The following is a 6,852-nucleotide window of genomic DNA, read 5'->3' on the forward strand; positions in this document are numbered from 1 at the left end:
CATAGAGGCGTGAACAGACCACAAAGAGCGAACGGTTCATTTGAATAGCCACCCCTTGTTTTAGAACGAACGACCGCAAATAGCGAGTGGCTCTGAATGAGGGCCATAGTTCCACAACAGCTGGAGTGACAAGGTTAGCCAACACTGTTCTAGGAGATGCTTCATTCATGCTAGAGAGTGAAAAAGATCACACAGGGGGAAATGTACTAAGCTATGAGATAAAAGGGCCTGATTCAGACCCGGTTGTTATAAGCGTACGCTCGCACTAGGCGTATGCAAATTTGTCAAAGTGACGCCACGGGAAGCCAACGCTCGCCAAGGCATAAGCACGCCCACCATGTCTTATAGTTTATCTAAACTATTTCCTGCTGCATAGATCTTCATTCCCAAAATGTTGGGACGTCTTTCCACTGCAGGAGTTATACTTTATTTAGGGGGGCATAGTACTATGCATATGTACTGAGATTGTCAGTCTCATAAATTGTTCCCCTTACTTGCAGATCAAGCTGTATGCATAACATCTATATGAATATTATGACATTGGTGATCGCATATGATACATATTTTCCTTAATGAGTAGCATACTAATTGCTGCCTTGTAACCTCACTCTCCCTCCTGTGTACCTTACTAAATGAATGGACCACATAGTATGGATGTATATTAGGAAACTGAAACATTGAGATAAAAGGGTTCATTTTTTCAAGATATATATCTGCTCCCGAAATTTCCTTTGGAGCTTATTTTATGTTCTATGTTTTTTGTGTATTGTATTTGAATCCCATTCTATTAACTCATTGTACATTCTAACAGCGGATTATTCTGCTACAGTAGTACATGAGGAAACTGTAACATTGAGACTGAAAGGTTCCCTCCAAGATACTTGTGCTTCAGAATTACCCTGGAGCTAATTTTATACCTTCTTGTGCAAATGTATGTGAACCCTAATTTATCAGCTCATTGATAAGATTAATAACAGATTATCTGTGATCCATACATACCAAATAACTTTATTACTGTGATATTTTTATGACATCTTTGACATCTTTGACCAACTGAGAGTGTTTATTTTGCGATACTCTATTATTACTCAGAGTGAGCTACATAGGAGATGTCATTTGTACATATGCGTTACATCCAATTATTGCAGATATCCTACTAGGATTAAAAGGCGTTTTCTTACACTTTCTTGTTACAATAATTATATATCAAGAAAACACCTACTTTGTCAGTACGGTCTATTTCGACAATGTTGACGCACAAATTATAAGTGTAACAATGAAATTATGCTCATGCGTAAACTTTTTTGGTACACGATTTTTATAATAAAAAAGGACTTCTCACTGTACTAGTCCTACATCCATCATTTGGTTGTGTCTCTGCTCTGACCTAGGTGGGGGTATTCTACCCTTCCTCATATGACTATTACTACAGCCATACATCACCAAAATGCCCAATCTCGTCTGATCTTGGAAGCTAAAAGGTGATAGGCCTGGTTAGTACTTGGAAGGGAGACCCCCAGGGAATACCAGGTGCCGTAGATTAAAGAGGAATATTTGGGGACCCCAAGGATGTCAGTCAGAGCACCACGAACCATATCTTTATTCGTATATCCAATTTATGATTAAAACATCTTTACCTTTTTTGACAAAAAATATCATACCCATTGGAATGATTATTAATTGTTAAGTATTTCGCCAGAGGATCACCACAGGATCTCATTAGATCCTTATATATTTATATATTTTTATAGTTTCGTCTTTTTTCGGGGGATTTTGGTACCTTATATTTTATCTATTTATATTCAATAAAAGTTAAATTTTATTATATTTTTCTAAGTGTGCCCCAACAACTAGCCCTACTTTCCTCTCTTTGTGTGTATTGTCTTTTGGGCTATGGGAGCACCACCAACAATTTTCTGAATGATCTTATTTGAAAGCAATGATCACGTATGGTTGGTCCTTTGTGGATACTATTGATCTAATTCGAGAAAACCCGCTCTGTTCAGAATCTTCCCTCTCTTTGTGTGTACTATGACGCTGCCTGTTAATTATGCAAGCCTCAAAAATGGCGTTAGAACACTCGGACACGCCTGCGTTCGCATCTCCAACACATCGCTTTTACTGGACTGCCCCCGTCACCACCCACAAAACGGCCTCTCGTATCACTCACTCTGCTGGGGTGGCTTTGCTGGGCGAGCGAGCGGTCAATAAATGCACTGTGTATTTCGCGCGGGCGCACTGCGATGCATACGCATGCGCAGATTAGCAAACATCGGCAATAGCGAGCGCATTCCAGATACCGTCCGGGTCTCAATCAGGCCCAAAGTGCAGTAAGATAAAGTACCAACCAATCAGCTCCTGTCACTTTACATGCTTGAAAAGTGACAGTTAGGAGCTGATTAGTTGGTACTTTATCTCTCTCCAAGGCTCAGTACATCTACTCCACAGACCTTTGTTCTTTGTGAGGAAATAATACCTACATTGAGCCTAATTTACAGTTGTACCTTATGCTGCAGTTTTCGCAGTTTAGAGATTATCGGAAGTCTGCCCATGCGTCTGAGTCACCTTGTGCATGCGCCAAGGTAAATTACCGTAGTTGCTTGCAGGGAGTATTTATTCGCGGTGTGATTGGCAGTCAGGGAGTGTACGATCCAATTACAGACACATGATCAACCCACGAACATCCCCGTGGCGGCAATTAGCGCTCATTTCTGTTTGGGGGGTGTCAGCAGAAGCGAGTGTTGGCTGGTGTTGCCTGCAAGTTGTGGCGCTGGTTCATTGCAGTTCTGGAACAGAATAGCTCTGGGCCCTTTTCCAGGAAACAGACTGCTGAAACCCGGCAAGGGTTAAATGACAGGCGTCGAAATCTCGACGCCTGTCATTCTACCTACGCCGGGAGACCGGTGCCCGGCATCCCGATCGAAGGGATGCTGGGCGCAGGGCATGAACAGCTGCGGGGGGAGGGGTTAGGTTTAGGGCTCCTGGAGGAAACTTAGGGTTAGGCCCCCCCCCCCCCCGGGAGGTTAGGGTCAGGCTAGGGGGCGTTAGGGTTAGGCACCCCCAGGGGGAGGTTAGGGTTAGGCACCCCCCGGGAGACCCGGTGGGGAAGGGGGGGTTATGTGCCAGGATTTGAACCGTGCGGCTGGCAGGATAACATACTGTTTCCCCTGTTCCCATGGGAATGGACCATGGGATTAAACCTGTGGCCAATTGAATCTGCCCGATAGAGACTGCCGCAGACTTAAATGTACGCCCGTTTATGTGAGTTTCCACTGCGCATGCTGGTAAAATGTACTCATAAAATGAGCAAATGCACACGGAGAAGTGGAACAGAGTGGGTGAAGGGCCCTTCTCGCATAGGTGGCGTTCAGTGACGGTGTGTTCACACAAATGCGCTGTTTCTCCATACAAGTTTCATTTTAGTAAGTATGCTTGTTTTACTTCCAACTTTGCATTGACCTCATAGTAATTACTGTACCTGTACATAACACACTATAACTGCCTGCAGGGGACAGGGAGAACAAAGATGTACAGTATGAGACACAGGAATGTTCTAAGAGAAATATCAGCAAGTTATAAGTTACTACAAGTTTTCAAAGTTGTTTCCCCGATGTTTATCAAGTTAACAACTCTCCGTGGTCCACAGGAACATTGAGAAATAACTTCAGACACCAGCAATGCGGCTGATTAGCTCATCTTGTGAGGGCATTTACAATAGAATGTACAGGAGACAGAAACAGACAGAAAACTAACTGTGAACCCGATTTAGGGGTGTACAAAAGCCCGACGGTTAACGTACATATCCGATTGTTGTGGGTCTGCGCATGTGCAGAACCGGTCCTGCGTCATCGCTTGCAGTCCCCCCTTAGCCACAGAACAATTGACATGCTGCAGTTTTTGAGGGAGGTGGAGTGGGGGCAGCAACCAGGACTGTTGTACAAAACGCGGTCGTGTCGCCCCATTTGTAGGCGTGCCAAGCCCAATGGTCGCGATGGTGATCCGGACGCTGCACTCAGATTGCTGATGAATGCATGGGGTGTTTATTTCCTACAGATGCCTCCTGCTGCATTTGCATTCTAGTCGGACGGTACTGCACAGCTGCTTCCCGCCGCTTCCCTGCGGCTGTGCAGTAGAAGAGCCGTAATGCGGTCGCAATATTTTTCATGTGGCAGAAATACAGAGAGTACTGGCATGTGAGATGTACAGTATTACAGGACAGGTGCCGAGAAAATTTGTCCACAATATAAAGGGGAACGTAAAGTAATAATGCAGTAACACTTATGGCCACCAGGGTGTGATAGAGAGCCTTTTCATTTCATCTTCATTACATAATACAGTTTATTGACTATACTGTGACATGATTTATATATGCTATAATTAGTATATAGTCATTATATTGACTTGGTTGAAATGTCGAAAGTGAAAATGGCCACATTCACAATATCATTTATATTCATGCCACTCTCTACTCCATTCACTGGCTGCCGTTAAGCTGGATAATCTATTTCAAGATTGGCTTACTGACTTTCATAGCCATACATAACCAGGTAACCAGGGCCCAAGGTACCTGAAGCAGTATCTGATTCCTTACTGCTCCATTCAGTTACTGTGATCTGTAGATGGACTATGATTACAGTACCTAGAATCTCCCTGAATTCATCTGTTGGTTGAGCTTTTAGCTTTGAGGCTCCACCTCTATGGAACTCGCCTCCCCGCACAGTTCGAGAGGCCTCCACTCTAGAATGCTGCAAAAATAGACTCAAGACTTTCCTGGTTCTCACGCGTTTCACTAATATCCCTTCACTAATGTTTCTCTTTAAATGTTAAGCATATTTACTGTTTCCTGATGTAAGGGGGACATACAAGGGGAAACAATGATTTTTAGGAGTTCATTAAAGCTGCACCAGCTATCTTTATTACATGAGCTGGAGGCACCAGGCACTGAGAGGGGGCTGGACACAAAGTACAACCCTTACAATGCTGTGACCATGCCACCCTTTGCTTTGGCACACACCATAGGGAAATGGTCTATGACATTAGCCATAACACCCTCCAACAGCCATGCCCCCCAGTACCTGGGAAGGCCTAATGTCTTAGCGGCCCAGGCTTTGTGAAGGCACGGCGCTGGGGGCTTAGCTTCAGATAAAGGATAGCCGTCTGAAGGGTGGCCTAATTTTTGCTGGCATTGTTACTTGCCTGACAATGGTATGTAACCAACATTTCTAAACTATTCGGTGGTTTCAGCCATTAATGGTACACTCCTGCGCTAATGAGAGAGATAGTTTGCGCAAGTGAAAAGCACCACTGCCGCTGGGTTAGGATTTCTCCATACAGTGTATTGCATCACGAAATCTCAGGAGAACACACATGGTAAGGAGGCAATGGCGACAACCAGCTCGGTAATCAACAGGCAACTACCAGAACATACCTAAAAAAACAAATCATATGGACAAACTTGGTTCTACTCACAATTTGTCTGAGTCCTAGAACTGTTGGAATGATGTGTGATCAGGTGTTGATATCGCAGAGTAATATAGGCACACACCAGCGGATGACTCAAACTACGAGCACTGGTGTTGTTCTATTGAAAGATAACATGCAGTTGTACTCACTGTTACATGCACACTAATAATGGAGCGGAGCAGGTTCCTATACAGCACACCAGCCGGTGAGTGTATGCTGCAAATGATATAGGGGGGCAGGGATGTTGGAACAGTTCTATATACAGGTATTAGTCAGGTCTCTCACATGGAGCTAAGGGGAAGACTTCTGTCTCCCACCATGGTGCTTATGTAATAGGGTGTGAGATTGTGCCGCTGCGGGAATTCATGCAAGTGTTCCTGTATTTTTAAAGCAGCAATAATTTTTAAAGGCAGCAGCGGCTGGGACTTGTACTGAGACGCCCACCTGAGCCATCGCAGGTGTCCGCAACATCTGACGCAGATCAGGCAAACATCGACTCCAGAATGGTTGCCATAACTGAGATGCCGGAGCCATGTTAACTGCGTTGGGTGATCGCAGACGCAGGATGTGAGACGTCCACAAAATGGTCAAGTCACACATGCGCACATGGCAAGTTTTTGTATACAGTTCATGCACAGTATACACTTTTATTGCGTATGTCCGTCCTATTTTGAGTCGTATAGAACTTGGCCTGATCCGTCGTCCCGTGATATAGGGCGTTTCATAGTGGGAACTGGGCGGTGACAATGTGTTCGCACATAACCGCCAAGACTGGTGGGAGTGTCGTTGGCGTGTATCTAAAGTTCTGCGCGTCCGGGGAAGGGAAGCCTGTTGCCGCCACTTCCCGTTACCACTCCCCAACGCTGCCGGCCTATCCATCACACTGCGATTAAAAAGTCCCAGCCAGCGACTACGGTAAAGCATTTTGACGCTTTCGCAGTGCGGCTCACAGGCATGCGCAGTTTACCAATAATCGCTCAACTGCGAAAACATCGTCATAGCGTTCATCCCTGAATCAGACCCATAGATTACTCGGAATCCCTGAGCGCCGCTTTCTTGCGCAGGCTGCTTCTTATTACTGCAGAGCATCACAATGTGTCAGTAAAAGAGAAAATAAAATGACAGCTGTCTGTACATTTTCCAGTAATGTCAGAAAAAAAATAAAATAAAATAAATTATATATATATATATATTCCAGACTTTGGCAACCCCAGGAAAATACCCTGGACTTGGGTCAGAGATGCTGCCAGCCCCAGGCAAGGATCTTGCACACCCCCTATTCCTCCCTCCTCTCCCCCCTTCCTGCTGTAATTTAGTGATTGGATAGGAAATGCTAGAAGACTGCTCTGTGCCTCTATCACAGACTCAGGCAGTGGAAACAGGCTGAGG

General features: G+C 44.8%; 1 pseudogene; it reads left to right on the forward strand.

The window, feature by feature from the left end:
• Positions 1-1,424: 1,424 nt before the first annotated feature.
• LOC148508512 (5S ribosomal RNA) lies at positions 1,425-1,542 on the forward strand (annotated as a pseudogene).
• The last annotated feature ends 5,310 nt before the right edge of the window (positions 1,543-6,852 follow it).

Source organism: Taudactylus pleione, unplaced genomic scaffold (genome assembly GCF_031769625.1).
Source record: "Taudactylus pleione unplaced genomic scaffold, aTauple2 ptg000363l, whole genome shotgun sequence".
Classification (NCBI taxonomy): Eukaryota; Metazoa; Chordata; class Amphibia; order Anura; family Myobatrachidae; genus Taudactylus; species Taudactylus pleione.